The sequence below is a fragment of the Pteropus vampyrus genome, unplaced genomic scaffold, assembly GCF_000151845.1.
Source record: "Pteropus vampyrus isolate Shadow unplaced genomic scaffold, Pvam_2.0 Scaffold325, whole genome shotgun sequence".
NCBI lineage: Eukaryota > Metazoa > Chordata > Mammalia > Chiroptera > Pteropodidae > Pteropus > Pteropus vampyrus.
This window is the reverse complement of record NW_011889106.1, coordinates 1,258,778-1,279,796: the sequence shown is the minus strand read 5'-3', so window position 1 is coordinate 1,279,796 and position 21,019 is coordinate 1,258,778. Positions and strand designations below refer to the sequence as shown.

Sequence of the window (21,019 nt, the reverse complement as noted above, 5' to 3'; positions counted from 1 at the left end):
TTTTTTTTTCATCATTTTGTCTTAGGTGAGCTGACCCCTTTCAGTATTTTCTGTAATGCAGGCCTTGCAGTGGAGAACTCGTTCAATTTTTGTATATCTGGAAAGGTCTTTATTTCTCCTTCATATCTAAAGGAGAGCTCTGCTGGGCACATTATTCTTGGCTGTCAGTTCCTTTCATTTAATAGTTTGAATAATTGATTCTACTCCTTTCAGGCTTGTAGGTTTTGTGCTGAGAAATTCGATGATAATATAATGGGTTTTCCTTTATAGGTTACCATCTTTTTTTTCTCTGGCTGCCATGAGAATTCTTTCTTTGTCATTGATTTTTGTTAATTTTTATACAATGTGTCTTGGAGAAGGCCTTTTTGGATTGAGATGATTGGGTGTTCTGTTGATTTCTTGAATTCCAAGCTCCAGCTCATTCTTCAGATTTGGGAAATCCTCATCAACTAGGTTAGAAATACCTTCTAATCTCTGCTCCTTTTTCTCCCCTTCGAGAATGTCCATTAATCTTATGTTTTCTTTCCTGATGGTATCAGCTATTTCTTGCATTTCTCTTTCATTATTTTTCATTCTTCTGTTTCTTCCTTCTTTTTCTGACCTATATCTGTATATCTGTCTTCAATATTAATGATCCTTTCCTCCATTTGGTCAACTCTATTTCCCAAAATTACTATTTCATTTTTCATCTTTTTCAGTGTGTTCTTCATCTCAAGAATTTCTATTTGGTTCTTTTTGAGGATTTCGATCTCCTTGCTAAAGAACTCATTTTGATGAGTTAGTTGTTTTCTCAATTCCTGAAATTATTGGTATGAATTGTTTTGGATCTCATTGAGTTTTATCAGAAGTACCATCCTGAATTCTCTGTCATTCAAGCACATATTTCTGTGTCTTTAAGTTTATTTTCTGGAGATTTCTCTCTTTGTATTTGAGAAGCCTTATCAACCTTGGTTGTTCATGGTATTTAACGGACTATTTCTCTGCCTAGGCATTATTGGAAATGTTTTCTGCTTTTTTCCAGAAATAAGATTTATTATATAAAGGTCTCTCTTTAGCCTGTTGCAATGAAGGCATTTTTCTTTTGGTTTCCAGTAGTTGGCTTCTAAGCTTCTTGGATCCCTGCTTTATATAAAGTCTCAGTATGCCTTTTTTTTTTTTATAGTTATTCAATCATTTTTGCTACCCTCAGTGTCAGTCCCTGTCCGTGTTAGTGACAGTTTTGGTATCGTTTGCTCAGATTTCCCTGGGGCTCCATAGTGTTCAGTCTTGGAGGATATGGGGGTGGGACCCTCTGGTTTGAGCGATGGGAGCTGCAGTCAACTTCGCGTTTTGCATTTGTGGCTGGTAATAATCAACCGTTGATTCTCTGCCGTCTCAGCCTCTCTGCTATCCCCTCGGCACTGCCACTGGCAGGGTGGAGCTCATAGCTTTCCCAGGAAGGGTCTTTCAAAGAACCTGCCGCACCTTTTCTCCTCCCTCTCCTCCTATAGTGAGGTCTGGATGCAAGAGGCATCTTCTTTATTTCTCCCAGTCTACTACAGAACTCCCGTGGTTCTGATCTGTAGTAGCTCTTATGCGCAGGTACCATGCTTAGACGTGCTGGTGTGCAGTTTGGGTGTTTTTTGTTGAGTTTTAGAAGTTCAGGTTATTGTTGTTTCAAGGGGAGAGATCTGGGGACATATCTGACTCTGCCATGTTTCCCACGTCACTGTAACAGGTACATTCTTATCAACAAGTACCTCAAGTGGAAAAGTATTAAGTGCTCCAACCAAAAGATAGAGTGGTCAAACGAGTAAGAAAACGAGACTCCTACATGTGCTTCCTACAAGATTAAAAGATACTCACAGACTAAAAAGAAGTGGGTGGAAAAAATTGCCTTGATGGACCTAGAAGGTATTGAGCTGAATGTAAGTCAGAGTAAGACAAATATCGCATGATTTCACATACATGTGAAATCTAAAGAACAAAATAAACAATAAGACAACAAAAATGGAAATAAACTTATTGATACAGAGACTATTCTGAGGGCTACTCCATGGGAGAGGAGTTTGGGGGGATGGCAAAAAGGGCAAAGGGATTAAAAAATACACATGGTTTAATACAAAATAATCGTAGTGATATGAATTGCAGCATAAGGAAAATTGTCAACAATGTTGTAATAAATATGTAAGGGGGAAGAGGGGTACTAAATTTAGTGGAGTCACCATTTTAATAGTTATATAGGTCTCTAATTACTGTGCTGTACAACTGAAACTAATATATTGTTGTATGCCAATTATAATTTTAAAAAATCTCATTGAATTGTCAAATGTAAATATGAGCAACTAATTGTCTATTATATTTCAATAAAGCTGGAAAAAAGAAAAAAATAGTGATAGTATAATATTACAATTTTTGATGTGTGATATTTGAGCACTAAAGAAGGCCAGAAAAATATGTAATAAACTCTATATCTGAAAAAGTGTTGTATTATTCATGTGTTAATAAACACATATTTATACATCCTTTTAAAAAATCCTTTATTTATTACATTTCAATAAAATAGAAACCTCTTGTTAAATCATTGTGTGAACATAAGATTAGACATTTCAGGGCTTTATCTTTGGCATAGGGCAATTTATTTGCTTAAATATATTTGGAACAATTTTCATTTGATATTAACCATAGGACAAAATGTAAAACATGTGACTCTGTCATTTTAAAGTCACACTCAAAAAAAAATGTTGTTGAAATATTAATAAATGTGTAATGAAATCTGTAACAGTGAGATATGGAGTATGTCTTTCTTCCATTTGCAAAGTTTATTTAGAAAGATTTAGAGGTATACAATATTAATTATTTGTGGTTGTGGAATCAGTTAAGAATTTTATCATAGAGATTACTTTTCATAATCAGCTGCATATGTAATTCAAATAATCAGAAACTATCCTTTTTCATTAGATCAGTCAAAATTAAAAGGAATCTTTACAAGTCATAAATAATAAATCCTGTAAGTTATTTCAGACCCATTGTTTAAACATATAAAAATATTTAGCTACCATTAACGTAATTCACTACAAACTAATTGTTCTTATTAGCCACTCTCAATTCCTGGAGATAAGAAAAATACTACTGGCTGGATTTATTTTTATTTTAGAAACTTTCAATTTGTTTCAAAACTCTGTAATTCCAGTAGCATAAAATTATCTAGAAAATGTCAATTCTCATCCAAAAAAGTCTATCCTTATATTGAAAAACATTGTATCAAAGATTTAGACCATTGTCTTGTATTTATATTTATCATTTATACATCTTGTTTCTCTTCCAATATTAAAACTCCTTGAGATCAAAACAAAACAAAACAACAACAACAAAAAAAAAACACACAGTTTTCACTTGTTTTCTTTTAGTTAGCATTGCAAAAAACATGCAGTTCTTAAAGTTAGTTTAAGAAATGCATTGGACCTTCTATATACTAAAGAGAAAAATATCACTTTATACTTGTAAAAGCATACTCTGCCATGGAACCATAATTACATGTAAAGATGCAGTATAACTGTTAAAATTATTTTTAAAATTATCTCTATATTATGTAGATCTGATGATAATTTAAATCTGATTGTTGAATCTAAGAGTAGATATCTCTTATGTACCAATAGCTATGGTGGGTTAACATTTACTACTGCCAGGGAAAATGCTAAGCACTTTTCAGTTATATTTCATTTAATCCCCTCAAATATTTACAAGGAAGATACAATTGTTACCCCAGTTTACAAATTTAGACATTGAGATACAGGTTACATAACTTTTACACATCTTTTAGTCAGTAAGTGGCAGAAATAGGCTTCAAAGCTAGATGATCTTTTTTACTTCATGGTGTTCACTTTTAATCTCTATATTGTACTGCCTTCTCAGTTGTATAATACACAGAATAAGAAGAACTCAGGTCATAGAATTGAACTTATTAGAAAGAATTTAAGTTTTATACAGTAGTACAATAACCTAATTTCTGAAATACCAAATCTACTCAGTATCATGTTACATATCTGAAGCAGAAGCTTATTATATAGTTCTCTATTAAACAGTGTCTATAATTTAGTAGGCTACTAATATCTGACTCTAATTTAGTATCTTACTAAAATAATATTTTTTTCAATAGAAAAAGAAATGCAGTTTCTTCAAGGATCGGCTTTCACCCTAAGAAAACATAATTTAATATTGTTATTTGCTTGTCTGAATTTCCTGTGTACAACTCTGCCATATTCATTCCATTCTTACTTGAGATTCCATCTGCAGAAACTTAACATCTGTTTCCCTGTAACCACAAGGAAAATGTACCCATATGTTCATATAAATAATTTGAAGCAAGGAATAAATTATCACAGAGAGTACAAGCTGCATTTGAAGCAGTGGCATCTGTAGAAAAATGTGATTAAAAAATGAATTCTCTGATTTCCCAATAGAATGTTACTATTTTATTACTATCATTTATTTGCAAAAGTATTTCATATGGATTAATTTAAAACACATTTTTAACAAACCATTGTTAATGCTGACAAGTTAATGCCAAAGAACATGAGAATCTTTACAAATTTAAGGCATTAAAATATAGTGTTTACAGTAAAATGAAGTCTAATTAAATGGAAATAAAATGTGTTATAGAGAGTTAACTAGAATTATCCTTTGGTTTAACTCATATATCAGCTGTATATCCATCTTACATATCTATATAAATTTCATAGAGTTTTTTACTTGATAAAAAAGCAACTGTAGAATTCACAAATGACACCAATAGCAATGTCAGAATTTTAAAATTAAGCTAACACAAGAAGTAAAATACAATTATAAAACCTAAGAGAGTTAATCTAAGTTTCCTTAAATATGTCTAGGTAGATTCTATGTGACATGTATTACTAGGAAGTAAAACTAATCACTGGAAAGTTCAGGATTAACTAAACATTGAAGGGCATTTGAACAAAAAGTCTGTGTCAAGGAAGGGTTGAGGATGAGAATGACATATGAACCAGAGAAAATACATCAAGAATTCTTATACCATTTTGATATTGCTATTTAGATATATTATGAGAATAACTATAATATAAGTTCACTTATGTCAAAATCAATTAGACAAGGCTTGAAAGAAATCACATTCTGGGATAAATTTCTCAAATATCATCATGACTCCCAGCAGTAATGTTACAGTTCTTTAAGTTGATTCCACACTGTCAGATATGCCATTATTATAACATTGATATAATTTTAATATTGATATGTTAGATAGTGCAAGAACAGCCCATTAAAGTGATAAAAATTGTTTTTATCTCCTCAGATTTAAAATACAGTCTACTGTTATTGGTTTAACACAAATGCAAGACCATTTTACTGGACAGGTGGAATAACAAGGATTTAAGGCTATTTACCCTGCAAAATCTTACAAATTATATTAAATATCATGCTCTAGAGCGTTTTAATTACAGAGATAATGTCCATGGCCATGGAGCCAACAAATTCTCCAACCATATTAGAATGACTGGTGTGCAGAGGGAAATATCCCATGGCATTACAAGCTGAGCAGTGGTGAGGTTGAAACACTATAGAGAAGGAAAAGGTTAATATGGAGAGTATACAATAGAAAGAACCATGTAAATGACAGAGATTATAAGATATATAAGATCATTACTATTAGAGTAAAATTTGAATAGAAGAGAACAGGGCAAAATTAAGTAGATAATAGAAGCTTTTCTCATCCGCTCTTGCAACTACGTTAAAGTTGAGACAAGGTAGAGACAAAAAATGGCATAGATGATAAAGGCTTTGTTCATCCCCCTTGCAAATAAAGCAAAGTTATGACAGAAACACAAAGGAAACAGCAAGGAAGGTCGCCTGGAATCTAGATTTTAAAAGCTCTACAACTGGGAAGAGAAATAAGAAATTGCCCTGTAACAGGAGGAGGTAGGACCAGGTGAGATTGTGAGGCTGCCTGGTCCTGAGCGGCTGAGTGGGACAGAGGCCATAGCAGTGGCAGCTGGCAGCGGCAGATGCCTCTTAAAGGAGTCATGTCTATGAGTGGATTTCGCAGTGATGGACCTGCTCACTCTGAGCACCAGCGCCGGGTGGGCTGCTGAGGGGCACCGGGGACTTACACTGGGACACTGAGTTGTCAGAGTAGGGACCAGAGGCGAGGATCTCTCCTGGACAGAAGTTCCAGTGATATCCATTCTTCCTCTGTTGAGCTCTCCCTCTTTCCAGAGTATGGACTCAGTGCCACTACAGCTGAGATATCATCTAACTGTATAACAGAGGTCACTGCACCCAGAGGATTCCCTGAAACTCTGCCTCCCCCAATTCACGGCTCCACCCAAGCCACTTAAAAGTATATCCTCAGTGAGTTCGGTGCTACTTACTGAGCAGCGCCAAGATTCACACTGGTGACAGATGATTTAGATTTCTGGTGTGGCCTCTTGCGGCAACTATAAACACAGCATCTGAAGATTGATTGCTGAATTTTAACAGGTAGCCCCAGAGGGGCACGGGCTCGGGCTAAACTTGGTCTGCAGCTGAACCCCTCTCAGGACTGTACTGCTAGACACTTACTACACAAAGCCATGCTAATAAGACCGGGAAACTTAAGAGCTTTGATTAGTACATATAAATAGACACAGAAAGGCAGTCAAAATGGGAAGAAAAAGAAGCAGAAACCTTATGAGAGAACAGAACAGAGATCAAGAAATAATGGAGTCAAGCAATCTCACAGATGCAGAGTTCAAATCACTGCATCTAAAGTTGCTCAATTAAATTAAGGGATGTGTAGATGAATTCAGTGAGAACTTTAGCAAAGAGATTAAAAAACATAAAAATGAAAATGAAAATTATAAGAGGGAACCAGTCAGAAATGAAGAATACGTTATCTGAGATGAAGAGTATATTAGAGAGAATAAACAGAGTGGATAAAAAAGAAGATTGAACCACCCATATAGATGATGAGGAAGCCAAGGACACTCAATCAGAACATCAAGAAAAAAGAAGCCAAGACTATAATAATAATTTTAGGAGCCTAGGGAACAAAATTAAATGTAAATTCATCTGTGTCTTAGGGGTACCTGAAAGAGAAGAGGAAGAAAAAGAAGTTGAATATATATTTGAAGAAAGAATGATGGAAAACTTCCCTAACCAGGTGAAGGAAACAGACGTACAACACCAGGAAGCTCAGAGAGTCCCTCAAAAAAATGTATCCAAAGAGGTCTACACCAAGATACATCAGAATTAAAATGGCAAAGTTTAAATACAAAGAGAGAATCTTAAAAGCAGCAAGAGAAAAGCAGTTAGTTACCTACAATAGTGCTCCCATTAGACTGGCAGCCAATTTCTCAAAAGAAACTCTGCAGTACAGAAGGCCTTGGCACAAAATATTAAGTGTTGAAAACCCAGGATCTACAACCAAGGAAACCTTATCCAGCAAAACTATCATTTAGAGTTGAAGAATAGATAAAGAGTTTCCCAGACAAAAATAAGCTAAAAGAATACATCAACACTAAGCCAGTACTACAAGAATTTTAGAAGGACTTCTTTAAGAAGAAAAAAACATGTATTCAAAACATGAATAGAGAATGGTAATAACTACATTCTTATCAACGAGTACCTCAAACGGAAAAGAATTAAGTGCTCCAACCAAAAGTTAGGGAAGCTGAATGGATAAGAAAACAAGATCCCTACATATGCTGCCTAAAAGAGACTCACTTCAGATTAAAAGACACACACAGACTAAAAGGAAGGGATGGAAAAAGATATTACCATGATGGACCTAGTGGGTATCGCTCTGAATGAAGTAAGTCAGATAGAGAAAGATAAATATCACATGATTTTACATACTTGTGGAATTTAAAGAATAAAATAAACAAAAACAACAACAAAAATGGAAACAAACTCAGATACACAGAATATTTTGAGGGATACTCCATGAGGGGTGTTGGGGGTACTGCACAAAAAGGAAAAGTGATTAAGAAGTACAAATGGATCAATACAAAATATTCATGGAGATATAAAGTGTAGCATGAGGAAAAACAGTCAACAATGTTGTAAGGGGGAAGAGGGGTGACTATTTCATGAGTTATATAGATTTCTAATCACTATGCTGTACAACTGAAACTAATATGCTATTGTAAGCCAACTCCAATTGAAAAAAAAACTCATTGAATTGTACAATGTAAATATGAACAACTAATTGTCTATTATATTTCAATAACGCTAAGGAAAATTTTGAATAAAAGAAACAATATATAGAAGAAAATATCTGTGACATTTGCTATAAAACTTCTTTAAGAAATTTTAGAGTAACAATTATATTTTTTAAGGTTGTTGGACAGAAGAATTTATAAGTTCTTTTAAAAGGTAGAGGAAGCTTGGACATGTGGCCAAGCAGATGAATAAAGCCTGCTCCATTGGTAGGTGGGGAAGAGCAGATATTAAAAAAATGCCACTCATTGACCACTTTCCCCATGAATGCTATTTCAGACTTTAATGTTGCTTTATCTAATGGCTTTCCAGCAAAGATCATAGGAGTCACTTAACATACTTAAAATTGTTGAAAATTTTAGACAATTTACTTAGTGGGAGTTATCATGTCCCTCTTTATTTTAGCTACACATATATTGCCATTGTTCTAAAAGTTTCAGCTATCCACAAGGCCAAGAATTCTTTTATTAGATAATTAAACTAGGATGAAATGATAGGGGGAATTTGGATGAATTTAAAACTTGCAGCTGAAACTCCAACTCTGTGGTAGCTGAACAGTTACTCAAGTAATTTATTTAATTTTCCATTAATGAATACCCACAATCTTAGGTGACGGAATATTTTAGTCTCACAAAGTCATCGTAGAAGGTTTTTACTCAAGTATTATATTTCTATTTCAAACCACAACGCACACACACACACACATGCCACATACTGGGTACATTGATAAGAGATTCTGTATGTGTTTAGCTATCAATGTTTTCTTGACCTCCTGGGATTTTTAGAATAATCTTCAAATATTTTTTTTCCAACAATTGCTATTCGATTACCTCAGATTGTGATTTTACATCTCAAGAAATTATTCAGAGAGCTGAACAATAATTATAGTCAACGATTTCACTAATCATCTTCAGTTTAGATTTAACTTAGAACTGTTTTGGTTTACTTTGTCTTCTTTTATAGTGAGCTCTTTCTCCTAATTTTAAATACAGTATTTTGTAATTTCCTCTAAATGTGTTATTGAGTGAGTTCATATTTAAGCCTTATGGAGACTGTGATGATTAATTTTATATGTCAAATTGACTGAGACACAAGGAAACCAAAAATTTGTTCCAACATTGTTCGGGATGTATCTGTGAGACTGTTTCTGGATGAGCTTAGTATTTCAGTTGGTACACTAATAAATCAAATTTCCGTCCCTAATATAGATGAACCTCATTCAATTGGTGGAAAGCCTGAATAGAACAAAAACACCTAACTTTTCTGTGAGTAAGAGGCAACTCCTTTTGCCTTACTCCCTTCAATCTGAGACATTAGTTTTTCCAGTCTTCATACTGAAACTTAAATATTGCCTCTTCCTAGATCTCAAGAATGCCCACTTTTAGACTGGAACTATACCACCAGCTCTCCTGGTTATTAGGCCTTCATCCTCAGACTGGAAATACATCATTGGCTTGCTTGGATCTCTAGCTTGCCAAAAATAGAGATAGATAGACAGATGATGGATAGATAGATAGATGGATAGATAGATAGATAGATAGATAGATGATAGGTAGATAATTATACATGATTATACATTTAATATATATTAAATGATATATTATGTTAAATATATAACATATATTTAATATATGTTTTATTCTTAATATAGTTATGTATAAGTAAACATTAAATATTAAATATATAATTATATATAATTAAGTATAAAATATAAATACATAGATTATTTACTTATCTATAGATATATACATGTATATATCTTATTAGTTATGTTTCTCTGGAGAAATCTGACTAATACAGATTTTGGTAATAAGAGTGGTTTTAGAAGAACAGAATTTTAAAGATGAGTTTTCTAAACTGGTTCTGAGGTTTCTGGAATTGATTTTCTATTATAATTAGATTTAATGATGCTTATGACTCTATTAGAAGTAGTAAAGAGAGTACTGATATCCCATGGCATGATCTGGCGAGAGAGATACATAAAATACCATTATTGGATACTCCAGCTTATAGGAAGCAAGAAACAAGTTAATATATATATGGTATTGTTTTTCTCCAGAAAGGTTTTGTTTTATTTTTGCTTTAACGAGTTTAATTGAGACTTTACATAAAGTGTATTTATATACTGGACTGCATTTTAATTTATTTTTTATGATTCACATAATTTTCAAATTCACATATGTTATTTATTTATCAAATATACATTTAGATTTAAAGATGCTTTCAATTGTCAAGTCTGAAGCAAATAATTCCTATTTCTTAATATTTTATTAATTTAAATGTTTTAAGTTACACGTTGTAGTTGTTTCACTAAACTACATCTAGAATATATTTCCAAACAATTAAAAAACTAACTGCATATTTTTAAATTATAATTGTTTTGAACCATATAGAGTAATAGTAATGTTTTGACTGAAAGCATTTATATATTCATTCATGTATTTTTATTATAAATTCTGTATTTAAAAGAAATCATGTTTTATAAGTATTCTCTTTATTTACATTAAATTTGTAATCTAGACTAGTGTATAAACATGCTATAAATGTGCAAATGGGCAGGATAACAATGATAAATGTTTATTAATAGATCAATTCAGTCACTATAGTCATCTTAGATTGTATTTACTGTCATTACTATGACTGTACTATCTTCTTCCCCACTCTTCCTTTCAGAAGTTTTCCTCTTTCTTCCATTTTAGACATATGGAATGAATAGAAACTGCTATTCTCTCATCTGACCCTACCACTATGTATACAATTGGTATTCGGTGGATAGACACTTAAACCAAGCTGGGACAGCCATTTGGGGACATTTTTTTTTTCCTTTTTTTAAAAAATTTTAATTGTTTAGTAGCATTTCAAAACGAATAAATTAATATGCATTTTCACCCCATTATGTTTAAACAGAAGTTGCACATTTAAATTTTTAAGATATATCTTTAAACATAATTAGTTTATGGTGATAACTAAAGTTCATCAGCATTTACTCTCTAAAAACAAAATGAAAATATTAATTGTTTTTCATTTCCTTGTGATTCACCTCTTGATTTAGAATTATCTGAAATTTTAATTCCAAATTATAATAAAAATAACAATTTTTGTGTGTATGAGAATGAACCTTTCCCTATCCTAGTCACACATTAATATTGGGTATTAATAGTGGTCTTTCAACTCTAACATTGAGATAAACAAGATGGTGGTGGTGTAGGAGGATGTTGAACTCACCCCCTCTCACAAGGACACTGAAATATACACCTATGTATAGAAAATTTGCTTCTGAGAGGCAGCTGAGGACTGTTTGAACAGCTTATGAACATTAAACAAGAAAAAAATATCAAATAGAGAAGGTTGGGAAATCACAGGGACTCTCCAGGAGCTGCAGGAACTCTCCTGAATGAGTGCCATTGTTTATATCTTTTTCTACCTTTTGAGGGGTCTCAGGAGCTCTATTTGGGTGTCTTGGCCCACCGGCAAGATAACAGTATGTTCCCAGTTTCACTGTCTAGAGCCCATTTCACTCTGAACAAAGGGATCAAGCAGGATCAACAGGGCATCAGCACATGCACCTAGTCTTCCTGCCTGGAGTTGCTCCAGCCTGGCAAGCCAGCACCCCAAATGCCATAAGCAGTTCTCTGGCTAAAACCAGGCTGCCAAAACTACTCATCATGCATAGCCAGCAGAGAGGTTGCTTCTATACAAAATCATGTTCTGTACAACAAATAACAGTATGGAAGTTTCTCAGAAAATTAAAAATGGATTTACCTTTTGACCCAGCAATTGTACTTCTCGGTATTTATCCAAAGAAAACCAAAATAATAATTTGTAAAGATGTATGCACTCTAATATTCGTGGCAGCACTATTTACGATAGCCAAGATATGGAAGCAACCTAAATGCCCAAAACAGACAATTGGATAAAGAAATTATGGTTCATATATACAATAGAATATTACTCAGTCATTAAAAAAAATGAAATCCTAACATTTGCAACATTTGCAACATTTGAGTGAAATAAGTCAGAAGGAGAAAGATAAATACCATATGATTTCACTTATATGCAAAATCTAAGGAACAAAAAGAATCAACTAATCAAAAACAGACTAACAAATATAGTGGACAATTTGGTGACGGACAGAGGGGATGGAGGTTGGGAGGCTGAGAGAATAGGGTGAAGGGTTAAAGAAGTACAAATTTGTGGTTGATAGTTGGGCACGGGGATAAGGAGTATGGCAAAGGGAACACAGTTAGCATTAATATGATGGCTAAGTAGAGGGCCAGGGAGGAGGGAGAAATGAGGGGGGTCGTTTTATGAACTATATAGATGTCTAGCCAATGTATTATATACTCAAAACTCATTTAAATAAATACATTTTCAAAAAGAGAGAGAGGCCAGATAGAGAAGGCTGGGGAGCCACGGGAGCTCTCTGGGAACTACCGGAATTCTTTGGGGTTGGAGGTGCTGGTTAGTGTCATTGTATACATTCCCCTATACCTTGACAGAGTGGACAAGAGCCCTATCCAGATGTTCTGGCCTATCCGCAAGGTTGCTGCAGAATGTTCCTAGACACATCACCTGAGCCCATTTCAGCTTTGAATAAAAGGAATGAGCAGAATCAATAGGGCATTACTATATTCACCTGGCCTCCCCTCCTAGATTCACTCTAGTTCAGGAGCCTAATGACCCAGATGCCATAGGCACCTCCTTGGCTCTAATTGGCCTGACAAAACCACCCAGCCCACACAGCCAGCACAGAGTTTGCTTCTAAACAAGGCCAGCTTTTCAAAGTTCAGAGAAATAGCTATTTGTCCAATTTATATCTACAAATATAGAAAGTCAAAGAAAATGAAAAGACAAGAATATCTCTCAAGTTAATGAACAAATATATCTCAAGAAAAAAAAACTAATGAAATGGAGATAAGTAATTTACATAATAAAGAATTCAAAGAAATGGTCATAAAAATGCCCACATAACATGAGCGTGAAACAGAACTTATAGAGAACTTCAAAACAATTAGAAAGTATAATAAAGTACCAAGCAGAGCTGAACAGTAAAATAACTGAAATAAAAAATACACTAGAAAGAATCAACATTAGATTAGTTAATACAGAACAGATCAGCAACCTGTAGTACAGACTAATGAAAAATCAACCATTCAGAACAGCGAAAATAAAAAATAAAAAATGAGACAGTTTAAGTTATCTGGGACAATATTAAGTGCATAATCATTCACATTATAAGAATCCCAGAAGAGGAAAGAAAGGAATGGAAATTTTACTTGAAGAAATAATGGCTGAAATTTTTTTTCTAATCTGGGAAAGGAGACAAATATTCAGATCTAGGAAGCACAGAGTTCCAAACAAGATGACTACAAAGAGCACCACATCAATCAAAATGTAGTTAAAATCGCAAAAGTTAAAGATGAAGAGACAATTCGAAGGCAGCAAGAGGAAAACAACTAGTTACATACTAGAAAACCCTCATAAAGTAATCAGCTGATTGCTCAGCAGCAAATTTATAGACTGAAAGGGAGTGTCAAGATATCTTTAAATGGCCAAAAGAAAGAAACCTACACTTTAAACTAATTTACCCTGTAAAATTATTATTCAGAATTAAAAACATAATAGTTTCCCAAAAAAGCAAACTCTGAAAGAGTATGTCATCTTTAAATTAGCTTTATAAAAAATAAATTAAAAAAAAAAAAATAAGGTGTCTTCTTTAAGCATAAAAGGGAAAGCCAGAACTAAAATAAGAATATACAATATAGAAAAAAGTCTTATAGGTAAAGCCAAATATTTAATAAATATAGCAAATCAGATATCTAAAAAGCTACTACAAAGGTCAAAAGACAAAAGTACCAAACTCAACTTAAACTACAATACAGAGTTAGGAGATACATAAAACAAAAAGATTAAAATATGACATCAAAAATATAAAGCAATAAAATGTAGTCCTTTTAGAATATATTTGAAGTTAAATGTCTATCAGTTTAAAATGGACAGCTATAGATGTAGAATGGTATACATAAAATTCATGGTAATGACAAACTAAAAACTTACAAATGCTACACAAAGAATAAAGAGAAAGGGACCTAAACAAAACACTAAAGAAAACCATCAAACTACAAGGGAAAAGATCAAAAGAAGAAGAAACAAACAGGAAAGAACTACAAAACCAATTGAAAAACAATTAGCAAAATTGCAATGAGTAGATACTTATTAATAATTACTTTAAATACAAATGGGATTTTTCTAACTGGAGCTATCAGTTAACAGTCTTTTCCTTTCTGGTCACTAGGACATAAATATATAAGTCTAGAGTTGTTGGTAGCCATATTCTTCATTTTATAGAGACAGCCAGTGTTGTTAAATAAAGCACAATAAGTAAAAAGAAGAGACAAAAACTGGAGAGAGTTCTGACACCATCAGCGACCATGATTCTAAATTTTCTTGCATTTCTTAAGGTTATTTTTTGTTGTTGTTGTTCAGCTATTTATTTGAGCCTGAGAAATGAGCCAGTGTAGTTTCTTTCCAATTAATTTCTTTACTCTTTTCTTCTAATTATTTTCCTTAAGCTATTTTTTTTTATTCTGTTACTTGAAAACTAAATAACTTGCCCAACTTGTATGTAAGGTAAGGTCTTGCTTCTTCACATATATAGTAAGAGAAAATCTGAACAGTATTTCTTAATTCAGTTCCTACCAATAACACAGCCCATTCTGAGGGAAAATACTTTTACTGTAAATCCAGCTTTTTATAAAATTGTCAGTGGCTTATAAACATGTCTTAAATGGAAAGTTCTATCAAAACAGGTGATGAACTGGATACATAAACTGTTAAATGGGAGGGGATACATTATTTGATAGTAACAACAGAAGATGAAAGTGACTCACAGAGAGGTCAAATTATAAGTAAGCAGAGGCAACAAATAAAAAAAATAAAAATATATAAATTGAAAAATGGACAAAGTAGAGATCAAGGCATTTTGTTGGTAGTAATGAGTATAGAAATTAAGACAAGAGGAATCTAATTGCCACAATGAAGAAGGTTTAATTAATACATGATTTTGAGGGACTAATGTAATTTGATCATTAGAGGACTGAGTACTCTCAGTTCCTAAACTGCATTTCATCCACAATTGTATAGTTATACAAATATTTATAAGATGCTTTAAAATTGCTATTTAATCTGTTGTCATATAAAAAACTCATTATTCATGCCTTGAGGTAATCTGAGTGACTATTTCATCTGACTGAAATAAACTAAATTTTACAAGTTTGTACTTTCTATTTCATATCATTGTAATTTTTTTACAAACATATATGGTTTAGGAATGTGTTCTAAGAAAATAATTATAAGCAACACATCCATGAACCAATTAAAACATTATCTCTATCAGAGTGAAAAATTAGTATGGTAAAAAAATATTCAATTGCTTTCATAAAAAATGTTTTCCTTCTAAAGTCCATAAATATTAATTTCAGGATTTCCCATCTTTATTCCATTTCTTAATACATTATTTCAAATGTTATATGCTGCACTGAACCACTGAAAATTTGAATCCCTATACACCTTGGCAAAATATATAAGAGAGAACATGTATGCATGGATAATTCCTTATTGTTTTTGATTTTTAATATATACTTTCGATGTCAGAAGCATGGCAGCATGAGGAATCTCTGATGATTTCTGCCTTTGAAATTATAAGCTAAACATCTACACTCCAACTAAAAGTATCCAACCTGAACACAAGCACATCTGAGAGATCTGAACGTCAGAGCATCTGAAGGTGGGCAGGTTGCATGAGAAAGAAAGGTGTAAAGGGATATAGAAACAAAAACTTGAATTGCAAAATGCAGCACAGAGCTCCCTGTAGGATGAGGAGGTGGAGGAAATTATTTGGCAATGTTTTAACACTTTGAAGCCCTGAAGAGTCCTGCTTCAGTGATCAGCATATTCCACACACCAAAGCCCAGTGATCAGATCAGAGACTGAATGCAAAGGGGGTGATAGCTTTGTCTTAGCAACTTCCATTGCCAGGCAGAAAGCTGAGTCACGAAGCCTAACCACATTCCCCCACCATCCCAGTGAGTATTCTGTCCTCCCTGTACCCTCTCAAATCTACCACTGAACCCCAGGAAAATCTGCAGCAACCAGAACTGAAACACGCAGTGCAGGTGGTCCCAGTGACAGGAGCAGAGACAGAAATGAGGCAGTTGAAGCTTGAGGGCCAGCAAAAACCAAAAGACAAAGAGCCATACACGAAGCTGACATCTTCAATCCACTCCACCTCCGCCCAGTCAGGCTGAATCGGAAGGAAGCAGTGGAGCATTGCATCTGACTGCTTGGGGGAAGTACTGGAACTTCAGGGACTTTTCAGAGGTTCAGACCCCCATCAGCCTTCACAATCACCCATGGGGGTGGAGCCATGGGACTGAGGCACACTGGTCACAGAAGACACACACCTCCCCAGAGAATAAAAGGCATTTTTAAACTCAAAGCAGAGATGCAGGATGCAGGAAAAAAGAAATTAAAAAAAAAAAAACCCTCTTCTTATTGACCTGCTAAAGAGAGATCACTGTATCATAAATTTCCTTATAGAGAAAAAAAAAAAAAAAGAGGTGGGGGTACATTTCCATTAATGGCTAGGCTGAGAAATAGTCTATCAAACACCATGAAAAACCAAAGTAACAAAGCAGTCCAGAAAGAAAATTTAAAAATTTCTAGAAAATAAACTTAGAGATACAGAATATGCAATTTAAATGAAAGAGAATTCAAGATTGCACTTCTGAAAAAACTCAACGAGGTGTAAGTAAATTCTTATTGACACTTCAAAGAACTTAGAAACAAAGTCAATGAACAATGGGAATACTTTATCAAGGAGATTGAAACTCTAAAAAAGAACCAAATAGAACTACTGGAGATGAAGAGCTCATTAAAAGAGATGAAGAATGAAATGGAAAGCATAGAAAATATAGCTGGCAAGATGGAGAAAAGAAGGTGCTATTGAATAGAGAAAACTGGAAATGACACAGATGGAAGAAGAGAGAGACTGGAGAGTGAAAAAAAAAAAAAGAACTCTACAAGAACTATCTGACACCATCAGAAAAAAAAAATTAAAAATAATGGGTATACTGAAAGAAGAAGAAAAGGGAAAAGGGAACAGAGAGCATATTCAAACAAATAGTCAATGAGAATTTACCAAACCTACGGAAAGTACTGGCTCCTCGAATCCAAAAAGCAAATAGAACACTTAATTATCTCAATCCAAAGAGGTCTTCTACAAGACATATTATATTAAAACTGTCAAATATTGATGGCAAAGAAAGAATTCTCAAGAAAGCCAAGGCAAAGAAGGTAGTAACTTAGAATGGAAAACCCATCAGATTATTGCTAAACTTTTTAGCACAAACTTTACAAGCTAGAAGAAGTGGAATCAAATATTCAAACTATAGAAAGAGAGAAATTACCAGACAAAAATAATATATCCAACAAAGTACTCCTTTAGATATGAAGGAGAAAGAAAGATCTTTTCAGATATACAAGAGCTGAGGGAATTTTCCACCACAAGGCCTGCATTACTGGAAAGACTGAAGGGGGTCATTCTATCTGAAACAAAAAGACAAAAAAATACATAACTAGGAGTAAGATGACTAACAGGTAGACAGAAACAGGAAAGTGTAACCCTTATTAAGAATGGAATATTATAAGCTAAAACATTACATGATAGTTAAAGGCAAAAAAAAATTAAAAAGAGAAGACGACAACTAGTGGAATCTAGAAATAAATGAATAACATAAATAGGGATATTATGAGACAACAAAAACAGAAAAAGAAAGGAAATAAAAATGCAAATCTGTAAAGGAAAATGGAGATAAGCCACATGCAGAGGAAAAGGGAGCACTGTATATATAATTTTTCCTTTACATAAACTTAGTAATAACTACACACCAAAAATCCAGAATTGAGACACATAACATAAAACAAGTGGGACCAGAAAGAAAAACCATAAATCTCCACCACATTAAATAACACGCAGAAACACAAGGACAAAGAAACAATGGAGACATTGAGCTGCCACAAAACAAAAGATAAAATTGCTATAGAAAAACCTCATATTTCAATAACCACCTTAAATGTAAATGGACTGAACTCAATAAAAAAAAAGCACAAAGTAGCAGATTAGATCAAGTAAACAAAACAAAACATATGCTGCCTTCAAGAGACACATCTCAGCTGCAAGCACATATATTGACTCAAAGTGAAAAGGTGGATAACGATACTCCAAGAAAATGACATCCAGAGAAAAGAAGGTGTAACCATACTTATATCTGATGAAACAGAGTTTAAATTTAAAAAAGCAACCAGAGACAAAGGTGGGAATAATATATCAAGAAGACATAACAATTATTAATATTTATGCTTTAATTAAGGGAGCACCAAAATATATAAAGCAACTACTAACAGAACTAAAGGGAGAAACTGACAAAAACACAATTATATAGGGGACCTAAATACTTCACTGTCAGTTTTATATAAATCATTCGAGCAAAAAATTATTAAGGAAATATCATCCTTAAATTACACATTACAGCAATTGGAGATAATTGACATTTAAAGAGTCTTTCACCCCAAAACATCAAATTATACTTTCTTTGCTAGTTTACATAGAACATTCTCGAGAATAGACAAGATGTTGGGGGGGCAGGGAACTAGCCTAAACAAACGTAAGGAGATTGAAATCATACAAAGTAGATCCTCCAACCATAGTGCTTTGAAAGTGGAGATTGCTGTAAAAAAGAAGCAGGAAGAATCACAAATATGTGGAGTTAAATAGCATGCTACTAAAAAACAAGTGGGTCATAGACAAAATAAAAGGAGAGATCAAGAGATAGAAGCAAATAAGAATGAAAATGCAACATATGAAAACTTTTGAGACACAGCAAAAGTAGTATGAAAAGGAAGTTTATATTATTACAGGCCTACCTCAAGAAATAAGAATGATCCCAAATAAACAACCTGCAATTATATCATTAAAAAGTAGAAAGAAAAATGAAGCACAAAGTCAGTAGGACAAAAATAATCAATATTAGAACAGAATTAAATGAAATTGAGAACAAAAAGACATTAGAAAAAGTAATTCCAACAAAGAGCTGGTTCTTTAAAAAGATCGATAAAGTTGGCAAAATCATGGCTAGACTCACTAAAACGAGAAAAGACACAAATAAACAAAATCAGAAATGAAAGAGAAGTTACAACAGACACCACTGAAATACAAAGCATCATACAAGAATACTTTGAAAGATTATATTCCACCAAATTTAATAATTTAGAATAAATGTACACGTTCTTAGAAATATACAATCTTCTGAGACTGAATCACAGAAAAACTGAAAAATCTAAATAGATTGATCAAGAGTAAGAAAATTGAAATAATCAACAAAAACCTCCAAAACAGTCGAAGTCCAGGACATCGAAAACGTGGCGGAGTGAGAGGTTTCCAGATCTCTTCCCTTGAAATAATAAATTGAACATTTAAAACTCAACAAAAAACACCCAATCTGCACACCAGCACATCTGAGCAAGGAATCTGCACATAAGAGCTACCACAGGTCAGAATCCCGGGTGTTGACCAGTGGACTAGGAGAAACAAAGAAGCTGTCTCTCACAGCTGGAACTCCCTGCAAGAGGAGGAGGAGGGGAAAAGGTGTGGTAGGTTCCTTGAACAGTCCTGCCTGAGAGAGCTGTGTGCTACACACAGTGGCAGTGCCCAGGAATCAGGGCAGAAAGCAGAAAAGTAGGGAAGGCAAAGAAGCAACATTTGATTATTACCAGCCACAGTTGCAAAATGTGAGGATGAGCCACAGCCCCCATTACACAACTAAGAAGGCCCCTCCCCCCATATACTCCAATATTCAACAACACAGAGCCCCGGGGGAATCAGAGCAAACACACTGCCAAAACTGTAGCCAACACTGAGAGGGAATGAGACTGAGGGTAGTGAGCATGATTGAATATTTATAAGAAAAAAGAAATTATTAAGACTTTATATAAAGCAGAGACCAAGACGCTTAGACATCATCTACTATAAACCAAAAGAAAAATGTCATCTTAGCAACAGGCTAAAGACAAACCTTTATACAATAAATCTTCCAGGAAAAAAGGCAGAATACACGTCCATTAATGCTCAGGTGGAAAAATACCATGGAAAAACACCATGAACAACCAAGGTGACAAAGCAGCTCAGAAAAAAAAAAAAAAGGAAAAAGAAAAATCTCCAGAAAATAAGCTTAAAAACAGAAATGTGTGACTTAAATGACAGAGAATTCAGGATGGTACTTCTGAAAAACTCAATGAGATCCAAAATAATTCATATTAACAATTCAAAGATTTGAAAAAAAACAACTAGATCAATAGAATCAATTTTTTAGCAAGGAGTTTGAAATCCTCAAAAAGAACCAAATAGATTTTTGATGATAAAGAACACATTGAAAGAGATGAAGAATGAAAAAGGAAATGGGAAATGGAATCGACCAAATGGAGAAAAGGATCAGTGATATAAAAAAAAAAAACAGAAATCTGGAAATAAATCAAAAAGAAAAAAGAAAGAAACTGAAGAATGAAAAATAATAAAAGAGAAATACCAGCTGTTACCGTCAGAGAAGAAATATAAGAATAATGAGCATTCTCAAAGGGGAGAAAATAAAACAGGATTAGAAAACATTTTCAGCAAATTGAGGCAACAATAACAGAAAAGGGGACGATTCGAAGATACAAATTTGCAAAGGAGAATTGAAATAAAGCGCACACA

General features: G+C 33.6%; 1 long non-coding RNA gene across 1 annotated transcript in view; it reads left to right on the top strand.

Moving 5' to 3' along the window:
* The first annotated feature begins 372 nt into the window (after positions 1 to 372).
* Positions 373 to 21,019, top strand: part of LOC105304014 — a 21,796-nt gene continuing 1,149 nt past the window's right edge. The window contains exons 1-2 of the long non-coding RNA XR_896957.1: positions 373 to 453; positions 6,137 to 6,144. This is a non-coding gene — a long non-coding RNA (uncharacterized LOC105304014). The remainder of the gene's footprint in view (positions 454 to 6,136; positions 6,145 to 21,019) is intronic.